At 35.6% G+C, this 16,893-nt stretch overlaps 1 pseudogene; it reads right to left on the bottom strand.

Moving 5' to 3' along the window:
* Positions 1-784: 784 nt before the first annotated feature.
* The window catches only part of LOC149180925 (large ribosomal subunit protein uL10-like), a 41,518-nt pseudogene continuing 25,409 nt past the window's right edge, over positions 785-16,893 (bottom strand).

The raw sequence follows: 16,893 nt of genomic DNA, 5'->3' as shown, positions 1-16,893 counted from the left end.
AAGTACTGTATTTTCATTATGTGGAAATGGACAAGATATCTCTTTAGGAAACCGAATAAAAGAAAAAAAACATTTACTTTCAAACTCAGAATAAGCCACAAAGTGAACCCTCTTAAATTTAGAAAAAATGATAACGCACTAACAAGATGTAAAAATATATATTTACCGCTTTAAAAAAATGGGATTATATTGCTGCAATTAGATGTTGGCACATACTATAGACGAACGACAATTAACTTACTATTTTGCAGAAATGGTATTTTACTGTAGAATCAAAAATATAACATACTTCTCCATTTTAAGAGCTTGGTATTTTATTTTAGACCCATCCATTACAGACTATAGTAGAACCAGAAAAACCCCAAAGAGGGAGAAAGGAAACACCAAACTGAGCTAAGTGGTTGTTTTGTTTGAACATCCATAAAGGCACACTTCCATAGCATGTACACGAGCTTTATTTTTATAAACAAACCATTTGAATTGTAGGTGCAATTTAAAGGAATTTAACTTTTTAAGTTTTTATATGCCCTTGGAGATATAGAGTTCAACATATATAGCTTAACTATTTCAATACATAATTATAGTGGATACCTCACAAATAACTCGTAAAGGCAACCCAATATATCAATATCTTTAAATACATAATGGTAGACTAGACATATACACTTAAAAAAATTATAGTAGCCTAATCCTTGATGCAATGACACTACAACAAAAAGGAAGAATAATTACTGTATTAAAATTATCAAATATAATGATTTATGTTTTGTAACCGAGATCTAATCTAGTCAAAAGTATTGAAACCCATATCATGTTCTGACTCTTCCTCTAGTTCAGACTTATTTTTCTCTTCCTTTGGAGTAGCCGCAATAGCTGCACTTCCATAGCACCAACAACTCAAGTAGCAGCAAATGCAAACTTTCTTGGACCTTTCAAATAATCAACTTTCGAGTGGAAAAGAAAAATTAAGTTTAATATCGACTGCTAGAACATTCTTGTAACTGTTGATGATAGCATGTGGAATAGCTAGATGCTGCAAGTGTTATTTTCAAACACTTACGAGGTAAGATTAAGAAGATTTATTGGTAAGCTAGTGCTAATAAGTTCATGGTTTCCATTCCTGGAAACTTTGTTTCTTTAATCCTAATAGAGTTAGTTAAGGGTGAATCTCGTGATGGTGCTCACAAATATTTAAAGCTTCTTTGTCAGGATGATACTTTTCTTATAGGCCATAATTATCATCTGGTTAGCTTTAAAGAGGTTTTGATGGAGTTCTCTCGGAAAAGCTATGTGAATTTGAATAAATTGATTTCATTATAGAAGGCTAAAGGATCAAAACAAGAGCTTGTTCAGCCATCGAACTCAAGTTCCGTGGTCGAAGATTATTGTTCATATTTGGAGAAAGAAGAATTGAATGAAAATAGAGCACTTGCCTTCACAAAATCAATGAGAATACAAGGGTAGGGGAGACCAACATTACAAAAAAAATGATATCATGTGGAACAGCTGCAATTGTAAAATAATTGATGGCGAGAGAAAGAGTTGTTACAATAGAAATACTAGCAGCAAATTTCTCTATTAAATCATCGTCTGTGAGATCAAGAACTTCAAGATCAAATATAGATCCATTGTCACATATAGACTGCACAATACATCCATACTAAAATGGTCAAATGCCAAGCATCACAAGCAAAGCTGCCTTGGAGAAACCAAACTTGTCTCCCTTCATACTAAGCTCCATAGGTGTTATAATTTCAACGATACCTCTATGTAATACGAGTGGCATAAAAAGAATGTTCAACAAAGGATCATTATAGAAGGACGCTCTGAGGAACTAGCAAAGCAGGAACAAACTCTTGAAACCCAAATCCTAGATAAAGCACAACAGGAGGAAACTCTTTGGAGGCAGAAATCGAGGGTCAAATGGCTAAAGGATGGGGAAAAGAATACAAAATTCTTTCACAAGACCACAGTGCAACGCAGAATGAATAATTACATTTCCCACATCAAAAACGAGCAGGGAGACAGAATTGAGACGCACGAAGGCATTGAAGATGAGTTTCTCAGATACTTCAAACAAGCTCATCAAGAACCCAACATAGATAGAACGTCTGCTATTAACAAAGTTCTAAGGAACATTCCCAAACTAATTACAGAAGAGCATAATCTTCTCCTCCTTAAGCCCACAAGCCTGCAGGAAGTCGAAAATGTTGTGCATCAGTTGAAAGCAGGGAAAGCACTGGGTCCGGATGGATTCACCTCCAACTTTTTTCACAACTTCTGGGATCTAATCAAATTGGAAGTCTGGCAAGTTGTTGAAGAATCACGCACTTTAAGATGGATGTACCCAGGGATGAATGCAACCTTCATTGCTTTAATCCCCAAGGCAGAGGAATCCAATACTCCAGACAAGTACAGACCGATTGCTCTCTGCAACATCATTTACAAGATTGTCTCAAAAGTTATAGCTACCAGACTGAAACCTCTGCTCCCTCTCATTATTTCGCCCGAGCAATCTGGTTATGTAGAAGGTCGGCAGATAACGGATGGTATTATTTTAACTCATGAAATAATCCACTCTTTGAAGCAATAAAAAAAACCAGGTATGTTGCTTAAAATTGATTTGTCTAAAGCTTTTGATAGCTTAAGCTGGGTTTACATTCAAAAAATCTTAACTGCCTTTGGCTTTGCCCCTTCCTGGGTTAGATGGATTGTAAATCTTTTGTCTTCCTCGTTCTTTTCTGTGCTTATCAATGGTATCCCTTCGCCCACGTTCCGTCCTTCCAGGGGTATCAGGCAGGGAGATCCCCTTTCACCTTTTCTTTTTGTTATTATGGCAGAAGGACTAGGTCGAAGCATTAAATCTGCTCTGCTCTCCTAGCGTCTCAAAGGTCTATCTTTTTGCAATTCTCCTACCTACTCCCACCAGCAATTCGTGGACGATAACATTCTTTTTGGTCACCCCTCTGTTCAAGAAGCTCACCTTCTCAAAGCCCTCCTAACGAACTTCTCTGAAGCTTCAGGATCCCTTATTAATGGAGTCAAATCTCAAATTTTTTTCTTTAATACCCCTGCCCCCACCCAAAGAGCCATAGCCTGTATTCTTGGTTTTACCATAGCGTCTCTTCCCTCTAAATACTTGGGAGCTCCCTTAATAGCCTCGGCTCTCAAGCATTCCTCTTGGAAAGACCGTTAGATAAGCTAGAAGCGAGGCTCTTCCTCTGGACTCACAAAGCTCTTAACATGGCCAGCAGACTTGTTCTCATTAAAGTTGTTCTTCACTCCATGCCCCTGTATCTTTTCTCAATTCTAGCAGCTCCTAAATGGGTTCTCAAGGATATAAAGAATCTTCAACGCAACTTCTTATGGGGAAATTCAGGTCCTAATCGAAAGTGGGCTCTGGTCAAATGGGACAATGTTTGTCTTCCAAAGAAGGCTGGTGGTATTGGGCTAAGAGATCTTGGGCAGAGTAATAAGGTAATGGGAGCTAAAATTTGGTGGAGATGGCTCTCAAATCCTAACACCCCCTGGGCCTCCCTATGGACAGAAAAATATGCGAACAATAGCCCTATTGAAGAAAGAATTCGAATGTCAGAAGTAAGCACAGGCTCTGTAATTTGGAATTCGGCCATTCAACATAGGGATCTAATACAACAACATAGCTTCTGGGAAGTTAAGAATGGCAACACAACAAGGTTCTGGGAAGACTCTTGGCAGCAGCTCCCAAAGATCAAGGACACTCTCTCTGACCTTCCCCTACCAGAGCAAGATATGAATCAGGTAGATAAGGTTAGTCAGTTCTGGGACCCTTCTTCCACACATGGATACAGACGATGGATGGAGGCCAAACAAATTCTGTTGCATGGCTCTGAGCAAACTCAGCTCTCTCTCTCCTCAGAATTACAAAAGCAGAAAATCCTCTCCTCAGAACGAACGGACATTCTCAGATGGGGATATGAAGAGAAAGGCACTTTCACCACAAGGGAAGCGTATAAGGTAATTATCAAGGAAAGGATAATCAAAGATACCTTATGGGATAAAATCTGGAATTCCTCTAACTGGCCGAAGGTGTCTACATTTTTGTGGCTCCTATGTCACAATAAAATTCTCACATGGGATAACCTCAGAAAAAGGAGCTTCTCTGGCCCATCTATATGTCTTAACTGCAAGCAAGCAGAGGAATCAGATTTACATCTAATGCAAACTTGTCAAATAGGACGGAAGCTATGGGAAAAGGTTACCTTCCGATGCCAAAAGGAAGGCAGAGTGCATGGGGATATTAAAGCTACGATTCGTAATTGGAGTCAAGAGCCCTATCAAAGCAAACTGCTAAACACACTTTGGCAGCTTATCCCTGGTCTACTGATGTGGAACATCTGGAAGGAGTGGAATCGAAGAGTTTTCAAGGATAAACCAATGTCTATTGAGCAGATCTGGACTAGATTACACCAGAACATTAAAGAAACTCTGTTTATTAAGGCCTGGTCCCAAGAAGATTTTCCATCACTGCCGCAGGAACAATCTGTCTGGGCCAACTGGAAAATACATTTAAATCAAAAGCTTACTCTTAAAGACAATCCTACTAAGAGTAACCAAAGCCCAACAAAATGGACTCCGCCGCCCAGCAACATGTTCCAACTCAACTTCGACGGAGCTTCAAAGGGTAATCTAGGAAAAGAAGGTTATGGGGGAGTCTTCAGGGATCATCATGGCATTCCTTTACTAATCTATCTTGGCTCAAAAGGCTGGGACTCTAACAACTCAGCGGAACTGGAAGGATTATGGCGAGGTCTCACCCTTGCTCAGGACAATAGTTTTTTTCCGCTTACCATTGAAGGAGATTCAAAAATCATCATAAACATGGTTAAGGTCAGCAGCAGTTGGAGAATGGCTCAAAGACTCGAGCTAATAGACAAATGGCTTTCTCAACACCAAGCAATTTCTTTCAAACACACTAAGCGGGAAGGAAATAAGCTGGCTGATTTTCTTGCTAATATAGGAGTGGAAATTGGGGTAGATTTCTTTGTAGGTTCAATCACCAGCATAGCCTCAAAGGATCAACTCTCAGATTTCCATAACATCGTGAAGAATGATATGAATCAGGAGGATGATACACACCCGAATGCGGGTGTCACTGGTGAGCATTTATGAGGATTTATTCCTTGCAGGCAGTTGTCCCTGCACCTGGCTCACCGATGCGGATCCCACAATCCCATAGCATGCGATATGAATTCGCCAGGGTACATAATAATGGTCACACAGTTGGTATTCAATGCGCGCTCAGCTCGAGAGATTATGCACGGTGATTTATCCATGGCCTGGTGTCTGGTTTATGCAATTACCCTCGGCTCTTTCTACCTCCGCCTGCTATTCTTCCCGCACCCCTGCTTCATTCAGGTTGATTGGAAGCTCATCTGGATTCTAAGTTTGGCCTGGTCCACCTGCGCTCAGCCCTTTCCCCTTCGGCTCTGCCAATTTCCCTTCCCTGGTCTCTCTGATAATTCGAAAATGGTTCGTAGTCATAGAGTCTCTCGCCGTGGAGGCACCACTGGTAATCGAGGCCGGGCCTCTCATTCTGCTCCCCAAAACATTGTCCCTATCGTTTCTCCCTCCTCGTCCTCTCCACCTTCTGGCCATGCTAGGCCTCTCCCACACAACTCCTTTCAAACAACCCGCTTCACATTCCATAGCAGGCTCAATAAGCCCGTGCTGTCAGCCAGCATCACTGTAATCCTTGCTGAGGAGGAGGATAAGCCCAGCAGCTCGGCCCACACCACCACGTCTCAGTCTCAGGATGATAGTGTCCTTCAGGGGGAGATGGCTGGGGTCGTTTTCAACGACGACAACATGCAGGAAGATGGCATTGTACCTGAAGCTCCTCAGCCTCTGGCAGACTCCAATCAACGCGAGGTGCTTGCATGTGAGCCGGTTCATCCTCCAGGCAGCATTTTGAATTTGGTAATTCCTCCAGATGGCGGTATCGCGGGAGATGCAGATAATGTGGTCGTCACGTGGATTGCCTCTTCCAGCCAGGTGGACAAGGATGCTCTCGACTCTCCTAAACATGTTTAATGATTCTGGTTCAATGCCTACTGTTGGCATTCTCGCCTCTGCTCTGTTTCATTTTATGTTATGCGTCTATGTTATGCGTCTCTGGATACTGTTCTTGTTTCAGTTCTTGTTTTTGTATCGGTGCGAGCCAATATAGTCTGATGAGCAGTAACAAATCATGGCTCAGCAAGCCTTGTTTTTGCTTTAATTTTGTATATGGCGGTTATGACAGAATTCTTATCAGCAAAGCCATAGTCGGTGATAGTACTGTAGTGTTAGACACAGAACTGGTTCACTTTCTTGTCTGTCAGGGACTTACAAATCATGTTTCAAGGTCTCTCAATCCTGGAAGGGCGGATAGAAGGATCTGTATGTATCAGAATCTCTGGTTGAGGGCTGGCTTCTGCCCCCTCTGAGGTCTTGACCTCTTTGTACATATTCTTTCTCTTTTTTTAATAGAAATAGTCTTTACGCAGAAAATATATATATATATATATATATATATATGAGTGGCATAAAGTACCATAAAAACACGCGTAAAATGAGTTTTGTTGGATAATTAAATATTTTTAATTCTTATATTCATACTACAAGAAGAATACTCTTCTAATTCTTAATTATAAGAATATTACAAGAATTAATTCGTACTTTTTATATTAAGAATAATTTATATTCTTCTATCTAAATAAATTGTATTTCCAAGTTGGTATATTTTTTTATTTTTAGAACTAATGAGTCATAGTTTTAGAAAAGCTATGGATAAGTGATATTTTGTCCATAAGGAAAAAGAAAATCTACTTTGGAAAAAACATGAGAGATTTATGGATGAACTATTGGGTGATTTTAGAATTTAGAAAAATATGATTTATTGATTGATTTATGGATGATTTATGGAGTGATTTTAGGATTTAGGAAACATATAATTTATGGAGTGATTTATGGGTGGTTTATGGAATGCTTTTAGGATTTGGAAAAGCTATTGAATTTTCTTAATTCTAATTATTGTAAGTCTATGAGAAAATATGAGAACTAATGATATAATACATGTAGAATCAAGCCAAGAGATAGGAAGGAGGGATTCCAAGAATGCATTAAAAGATATGTAACTATACTCTTTGAAAAATATTATTGTGTTTGCATATGATGCATGAAGAAATTACAATCGAATTTATTTGCTTGGAAATTTTCATATGATAAAGAGTCGAGATAATTTTCTTGGGAAAACCTGCATGGACTTTTGTGCATAAAGAAATAAGTGTTTTGTTCATTTAATTCTTAAAATATTTCATGTGCACTCACTTCTTAAAAGATTTTCATGGCTAAATAATTGTGTGAATTTCATGATTTATTGGAAAATATAGTCCAAATATGTCTTTGTATCTCCCAAACCGTGATATATGTATAAAAATTGAAAGACTTTTTTGTAAATGAGCCCATTTGAGCCAAACACCTATTCCATATTTGAAAAATGCATTTTAAATTTCTCAAAACTTGTGTCCAAAGTTGATGACTAAAACAAAAAATTATTTAATATTTAAATCTAGAAAAATGGGTTGTGAAGATTCATTTGAATCTTCATAACCGTGGCACCTATGTAAAACCTCAGAGAGGTTTTCTTTAATGAACTCTCTCCCGAAAAAAACCTATTTTTTTTCAAAAAATAATTTCCATATGTTCAGAAACTGCGTCCAAAGTTGATGTCTAAAATAGGAAAAACAGAGTGCTTGCATTTGACTTTTCAGTCGGATAAGAATAGTTGTTTCTACATATAGAGATAACTATTGTGTTAAATTTTTTGAAAAGAAATAAATTAATTGCATGCACAAACAAATAACTATTAAGTTTGATATTTCTTGAAAATAAATAAGTTATTCGCATGCACAAAAATAGAACAATTATGTTGATATTTCTTGAAAATAAATAAGTTATTCGCATGCATAAAAAATAGAACAATTATGTTGATAATTCTTGAAAAGGAATTAAGTTATTTCATTTAAAATATTACCAATCATGTTCTCATGATAATAATAATAATATCCATTTTTAAGGTCATAGCGAAGCCAAACATCAAACTGGTGTATGAGACCCCCTTAGTTGTGGGACAAGGGACCCACCTCCGCGCAACGATTTGACTGCTAAGTCTACGAAGGCATACATACTCTACCCCCCTCTAGTTTTGAACGCACATGCATTAAAGTTTTAAAGAGAAATATTGGACTCTTATGTGCATAGGAATAATATCTAGTATATAGGATCTACTGAAAATGAATATGTGATTTTACATGCATGAGAAGCTTAAGTTGTGCAAAAAGAGATAAGTAACTTTTTTGAGAAAGAGTTCACACAAAACCTTTGCATAAAAATCAATTCGTTGTGTTATTTGGGAAGGATTTGTTATTCATACTATTTCTTGAGGAAATATTACAAATTTGTGTGATGTGTTAAATGATAGGAAAATATTTTGTATTTCATGCATAATAGCTAGTGAGTTAGATAACTTTTGGAAAAAGAATAATTAGTGTGTTAAATTCCTTGGATAATATATATATATATATATATATATATATATATATATGCAAGGAAGTATTTTTTGTGTTAGAACTCTTCAAAAAGAAGAGAAGAGAAAAACATGTCCTTGTATGCATTATTGAATTAGATTCTTGGAGAGGAAAACTGGTAATCACATGCTTTATTGTGTTAAGATTCCTTTGGAAGATTCTTTAGAGAAACATATACACTTGCATGCATGGAAAAGTATAGTTTTGGTATTAGATTTCTGGAGAAAAGGAAGGTGCAATCGCATAATATTGATTGTGTTAGCCTTCTTTTGGGAAAAATAATATGCATTTGCACACCTAAAGGGATTAGCTATGGTATTAGCTTTCTTTTGGGAGAATATTATGTATAGTTAGTGGGCTAGATATTTTGGTAAGAAGAAAATGTCTCTTTGCATGCATGAAAGAATAAATGTTATGTGTTTGATCCCTTGGAAAATAAATGTGTTTTTTTCAATGCAAGATTTAGTTAGTTTCCTTTGGAAACAAATATATGTTTCACATGCAAGAAGAAAAAGTTATCATATCATTTTTTGTTGGAGATGAAAAGTAGGTGCATGCAATAAATTATAACTATTATGTTAAATTTGATTGAAATAGAACTTGCATTTTATACATAGTAGCCATTGTGAATAGCTCTCCCGTGGAAATATGTTTTTGGAAAAGAGCATGCATTCACATGCAAAAGCGTATAAGTTATTGCATCAATCCCTTTGGAAAAGAAAACATAATAGTAGGAATAAAGAAAATTGATTGTTGTGCTAGTTTTCTTGAAATATTATTATGCATTTGCATGCACAAGAATAATATCTAGTACGTCAACTTTCCCTTGGAAACAATATGAAAGTGCATGCAAGATTTTTCTAGCATTGTGATGGAAAGATGATGCTTGATAGTGATTTGTTTTTTATTAACTTATTAATGCATGTGCAATGGTGTTAAAGAAGACATTTCATCACATTTTTTTTTATGTTTTATGCATGCACACGAATAGATGTTGAAGTGTCAATTAATAAAGTTTAATTATTGGTTAATTAATATTTTATGTTTTATCTAATCATGAAATCAAGTGTGGTAATGACAACAATCGCAGGAAAGGATGGTGACTTGTGCAAAGAATAGTTCATGTTTAACATCGTGGTAGATAAAGATTCGTTGGTTCCAACTTCAAGATGATCCACTGATGGAAACAGTAACCACAAAAACATAGAGATTGAAGATTCATGGGTAAATGATATCATGATTATTGTAATAGCTTATAGCTAGTTATGCTGCATCCAAGATGATTTTTGTATGTAATATTTTGTGAAAATGGTTGAGGGATGGACTCCCTTATAACTATTGAGTGAGGGGTGAACACCTCATGAGTGTTTAATCATAAAATTAAACATTTGTTGGTTTTCACCCTACGGGGTTTCTGGGGTATATCGCTATCTAATGATGTGATTGTTCACTGTGCCATTTTTATGATGTTAATTTATTTCATGGTGTGATTCTTATATTATCAAGTATGTGATTTACTAATTGATTTAAAAGAATCATGAAATCGATGCATAATTATAGCACGAAATTCAAGTTAATATGCTACAACAAAGGGAGTTAATGGTTGTTTAAAATCACTATGCATTTATTAAATATTTCTCTATGTAATGATGATGTTTATTCTAATCATAATGGAGGGAATATAGAAAGTAATGTAAAAAGTTACACATTGGTAAATGTCGAAAAAAATTCCTAAGGGATGTTACACTTTGTTAATCTCTTTGTGAAAAGTTAGCACCTAGAAGAAATATGTCTAAGATGGTTCTAGAACATTGTTTCCAAGGGGTGCCACCGCATCAATTGGTGCAACTAGCACAACATGAGCTACAGCTCCAACCTTGTATTTTGGTAACTACTCTCTCACCTTCTTGAGGTCACAGTTTGTGAAAATAAAACAAACCTTTCCCACTAACAAAGGAATTAGGTTTTGATAAGTGGTGTTTCTAGGAGTGGTGTTCACAAATTCAGCTTGAGAAAATGTCGTACTAGCTCAACATTTCCTAGCCTCGCTCCATCAAATAACTACCCATGTCCTTGAACTTGTACACAAACATCATTAGGTGAATTTCTAGCTCTATAGACTTCCCATTTAAACATGTACATTAGAAATCTAATACTCATGAAGGACAAAATAAAGGTAAAATCATGAGGAATCCAATCAAATTCATGATAAATGGAGAGTTTGGTATACTGAAATCATCCTCTAAGTATCCTTGCAGAATCTAAAAGTGGAGAAATTGATATGGCTTCCAAAGCCAAAATAATCATTTCAACATGTAGGTTGTATAAGTTGTGTCATGTGTTTGGTGAAACTCATAAAGTTTTCCTTAAAGACAATTATTCACAATTTCATCTGTAGTTATTCATAGCTTGGAAACAAGTTTTAGTATCCCTCCAAACCATTCAATTTATGTGGCATGTTCATTGGAGATGAATTTTGTAAGAAAACTCAAAAATTAACACCCATGCACTTCTACACATAAAATGAATAAACATCATCAATTAAAGGACCATCTAAACAATTAGAAGTTAAAATGTATGGGTGTGAAATGCATGGCAAAACCTACAGTCATATAGAGTTGAAATTATTTATAACCATTGATGGATCTATATATATGAATCCATACATGACACATATCAAAGCACAACATATGTATACTTAAATCGAGGTTGCAAGCTCCTCGAAAACTAAGAGATTTTGAACATCATCTCCATATTCAATTAGTGGGGAATTGAGATTTGATGCCCTAGTCTCCATTCATTTGCTTGAGTCCACCAGTAGCAATGTTGAAACCAAAAATGGAGGAACTTAAATTTGTAGATCATGAAAATTGACAAGGAGAAATAGGTCAAGCTATTCTAGGGTCAAATGGAGTGAAAAATGAGAGAAATTCACTCATGTGAAAATAGCCCAAATTGCATTTAGTGCTAACTTCGCTAAAATTGAATTTGTTGGGAGGGTACTTTCCCCGTATCTTATCAAATATGCATATGGATTTTGGAGGATGATTTAAATATTGTTGGTTCAGGAATAATCACACAAGTAAATGATGGTTTGAGGGTAAGTGTTGAATGAGGAACAACAATATGAAAACCCTATATAGAAATGGTGAAGAGTAGTTTGAGCATTGCAACATTTTCAAGAAACAAAAAGTGAAAAAGAGGATAGTGGCTTTGTGAGGTCTTATAATATCTTATTAACGATTTAAATCAACCTACAATAAATTAATGTTATCCATTCATGTCTGATACTTGATGAAGGCTACCTGTGGAAAGGGTTGTTTCATAGCCTAACTCTAAATATTTATATTTTTAATGGCTCTTATGGGTATTTGTGATGAAAAGGATGATGGCTAACCTATTTGAGGATAGGTTGATAATTGATTTTCATAGATGTATTTAGAAGAGATTAGAATTTTTTAATAAAGCCATCTTTAATTTATTTTAATATTGGCACTATGGCATATATAACATTTGTTCTACCATAAAACTTTTGATGTTCTTGTGATACCTTTGATCTCAAATTTAGTTACCATGTGAAAAATATTAGTCCTTGAAGAAGTATTTGATTAGGATTTGTATGTCACTTCTCTCAGGAGAATATCCTAGTAAGCCTTATAAATGTTTTATCAACTAGTTTTTTTTTTTTTCCTCCATTCCAAGTAGACTAAATTTTACTCTTATATTTTATGAGGAGTCTTATTTCTAAATTTTCTAAGTAATGTGTTGTAAATTCTATAATGTCAACTAATGATATGGTATCTAGAGAGAGAAGAGATAAGTTACTAAGGGTAGATGTCACTTTCATTCATGGCAATGCATGTCGTGTTGAGGTTGGACTATGTCTTCCATGTTGTCTAAATCATTTCAATGAAGATGGTTCCTAAGGGAATGATGCTTCAGATTGCAAAGAAGGTATATTTAGTTCATAGAGGTTTCTATGATTTATTATATTCCTTACACTGGAAAGATAATAAAGTATATACTTCTATTTTGGATATATTCTTATAGATGCTTGTTTCAAGTTATTGAATGAACTTTCAATAAGAAAAAAATTCCAACCATGTTTGCATAATGAATATGGTCATCAATAGTAGAGGTGGGTAAAGGATGTATTTAATACAATGTGCATAGAAAATTTAATCCATTTCTCAAAATACTTATGAATTCCTGAGTGTGTGAACATTACAAAAGATGCCTGTGGATAATATTATATAGCATCGAAAAAAAATTGATGAACATTTCACATGAAATTCCATACAACAACTCTCTATGTTCATTTTAGACCCTATAATGAGTATGGACATCAATGGAAAAGGTTATCCTTGTGAAGTAATAAATGATGTACAAATTGTAAATGCGTTTCTCCAATAGCTTGATGAATTCCCTAGGATGCGTTGAATACCCATGTTGTGTGTGAAAAATAGTATATAGAAGCTATAGAAAATTTCTTATGCTTGAAGAGGATTTGTTTTTGTAACGAATGTCTTAATTGAGGGGCCAATCTGCATGAAGTCCTTCACTCTAAAGCCATGTTTTTGTCAATCCTAAAAAACCGGAACGAAGTTAATTATACTAAAAGGAGTTTGACATTAGTCTTAAAAAGTTGTTGTTAGACTAAGGAATTTTCTATGGATAGCAATCTACCAATGGCAAACTATAGTTTTGCATGGCCTTCTTGTCCTCCCTGTCAGAAGAAAGATATGGATATTACACCTCCTGTGCGACTGTGTGGCACTCAAAAGTATTTGGAATTGGTTACTTGTTAGGTTCCAAATCATATTCCTCAGCCAGATCCATTTGGAAAGTTTCACTATGGAGTGACCATGCTTCTGTAGTCAAGATTTACATAATAGGAATAATGGATCGCATCGGGATGGTGACACTCTTTGTTTCATTTGAAAACCAGGTGTGCATGAGTTTTTAATGGGTCCTCAATCTATTTAATGACTTGTCAAAAGATAGTCCTGTCGGAATTAATTCTCTTAGCTAACGTTGATTTTAGAATATTTAGGAGAAATGTAAGAGATGCATAATTTTCATTGCAATTGGATGTCATTTCTTTTTTGTGGCCCAAGTAAGGGATATGAATCATAGTAATGTGGGCTAGAATTCTAAGATGTATATTTTTCATAAGAATTATAAGGGCCAGCATGTATGCTAAGGTTTCTAATTTGAGACTCGACTCTTCACATGAAAAATAGAGGTGAATACTCACAGAAAATAGACAAATAAATAATCTCTAAATATCTCTAATTAATATGCAATGTATATTCATGATATGAGAGAGCCATTTCAGACTTCCCTAAAATAGACCAAAACTAGGGAGATGGGTTCCCAGTCCCACAGTGGACTGAGAAACTTATGTTAATGTCATCTTTTTGGGTTTAAAAAAAAAACAAAAAATAAAAAGTTTGAAGCAAGATTAAGAAATAAAACCCTAATTTCAGTTCAAGTTCCATACTTCAACATGTAACGAATAGTCATAATTTCAGTTCTGGCCAATATTAATGATTGTAGTGGCTCTTGAAAATCATGGATACGTTGGATGGAGCAAGGGCTACACGGACCCTCCATTTTGCAACAATGTATCCCATGGTCCTCGCTTAGATCAGGAAGTAGCTAGACCTTTGATTGATAAAGAGTGCATTTTGTGGCACACTAATTATTTCATCTCTACATTTACAGATTTTGGGAAAGAGATTACAAAAATCTTATTACAAAAATATCAGTAACAACAACCCAACCATTAGAAGGACCGGTCAGAAATTGAAGAACGCAAAACCTTTAGACAGCCCATAAAGCACTCACACACTCCATTCTCTGTGTTCATACTGATATTTTTATTTCATGGAGGGAGCCCTTATGTATAAAGAAGAGACAGTCGTTGGTTCCTCTTCTTGCAACTTCAATTGTGGTGGTTGTTAATGTTTTTAATCGAGGTAACGGAGAGTTAGTACAATGGAAACTTGGGATTCCTTAACTATGGTGAATGTGCAGGAAACAAAGGTAATACTAATGGCATTCTAGAGCTCATTCATGTTATAGATCTCTTATAGCATTGCCAAATGTGGGAAGACTCCCATTAACATTGGGGATCTCAGTCTGAGCCCTTGCATTGGGATTTCCAAAAATGCTACGGAAACTATCCCTCTTGTCTGTTGCACCCAAGTGAGAAAAGTCATTGTGATGCGAGCCTGTATGTGTGCAATCATCCTTTCTCCCATAGTGAAGCCAGATGAACTGGAAGTTAATCTTCTGGCAATTAGTTAATAGTTTGGCTAATCTTCTGGCAATTAGTTAATAGTTTGGCTAGTGGATAATGAAAGATATGATGAATATCGAAGAAGCTTTGACTTTATCAAGGAATATATATTCCCAGAGGGGCTTGGATGTCTTCATTGAGCAGAACTACATCAGCCATGGCAGTTGATAGTTGTATCCAGACTCTCGTACTAATTTTTCCTACTTATTTCCTATTTCTACATATATAATGGCTTCTCATCAATGGTAACGAATATTTTGTACTACATTGACATAAACTCTATATTCCACTTTAAATTAAGCTCCATCTAGATCAAGAATTCACATATAAGCATCTTGCAAGCAAGATTCGTTACTGATCTATTAATTTGTTGTTTTAATGATTCAGTGTTTTTAATGATTTAGTGTGGAGCATGTGGAGAATATAGGCATGCATTACTAAATGCATGAGACCCTGCTAAAGTGGAGGAAGAACTTCCATTCAAACTTAAGGAAGAATTATTTTTACCTACTCAACAACACTTAAATAAAAGTGCAAATAAATGTATGAGCAATTCAAATGCATAATCCCTCAAACTACTTCCAAAATAACATTCGAAGAATTCAAAATCATAAGCCCTCAATCTACCACTACATTGAAAAACCCAACCTAGAACTGACTGTATGTAAGTAAAACCCTCTCTACCACATATAAATCAAATGTAATCAGTAATACTTCATACCAGCGGTGTTAGGATCAAATCTTTGGATGCCGATGTTTCCTAAATGGTCAAATGACAAAACCCTAAATCGTCTGTAATCTCCAGAGAGAATTATTGACAAAATGTGCCAAAGAAAATATTGGCATTAGATGACAATTTGAAGGCTCTACAAATATCAAGAAGTAAAAGACTCCAATAAGTTCCTCTAAGACTTAAACAAAATTACCCCATTGAAACCCTAGATGTTTTTCAACAAAAAAAAATCAATAAAAAAACCCTGTAACTCCTTAAATTGAAGATTTTTGGGATGGAATATATAGGAAAACCCTCAAACAGATCTGAGAGGGTAATACCCTAGGAATTCCCTCTCACAAAAGAACGAAACAATGAATGCAATAGTAGTTAGACATATAAGCTCTAACGAAAATACAAATTTTACCTACAACAGGCATTCAAAGAGGTGCCCAACAATTGGGTTGGGAATCAAATGCTCTGTGAAAATAATTTCCTCCTTTTATGCTTCCTTGGCTTCTTGCTCCTGCTATATTGGAATCTGAATTTTTATTTGCCCATGTATTCCTTCTTCTATGAGCTTGTATTAAGGTTGTGTGGTGATGAACCACCCTTGCTACCACTTAATTACTCTTGAAAAGGAAAGTTTGCTACTAGCTCTCGAACTAAAGGAACTAGAATTAGATTCAGGACTAGATTTGAAGCAATTGGTCATGGATTGAGAATGGGATCTAAAATAGACTATGGCTATATCCCTGAAAATGGAAATGTAAGGCTTATGCCGGAACAAGCCAGAACATATGCTAATAGGGAGATAGGGAGGGATATAAGACAAAGGGTCTTGCTTTACCCTTTCACCTAGAGCTATCTATAGTCGGGCATCCTTCGCCTAAACCTTGACAATTAAAAGTTCCAACCTATGCTCCTCCGGCTATTTGAAAACCTGACAATGAAAAGTGTATGTACATGATCATGGACTCATTTCAGATAAAATGAAATGTTAAGAAGAAAATAAGTTTAAGATGACCATGAACTCATTTAAAATAAAATGATATGTTAAGAGGAAAATAAGTCTAAGATGAAATTAAATATTAAGACAAAATATGTTTAAGACGAAGATATGACTTCATCTCTAAAATGTTTAGGAAGAAATCAAATATTTAAGACAAAACATTTCTTTTTACTTAAAAAATAGTCTTAGAAACCCTAGGTGGTTACCATAATATACTTCGCAGGAGGACTCAATAAGGAATGTCGCGAGGGAAACC

Source organism: Pinus tabuliformis, chromosome 3_2 (genome assembly GCF_031772625.1).
Source record: "Pinus tabuliformis cultivar Carrire ecotype Pingquan chromosome 3_2, CPIR1, whole genome shotgun sequence".
Taxonomy (NCBI): Eukaryota; Viridiplantae; Streptophyta; class Pinopsida; order Pinales; family Pinaceae; genus Pinus; species Pinus tabuliformis.
The sequence above is the reverse complement of the archived record's forward strand: the minus strand, read 5'-3'. Positions and strand labels throughout refer to the sequence as shown.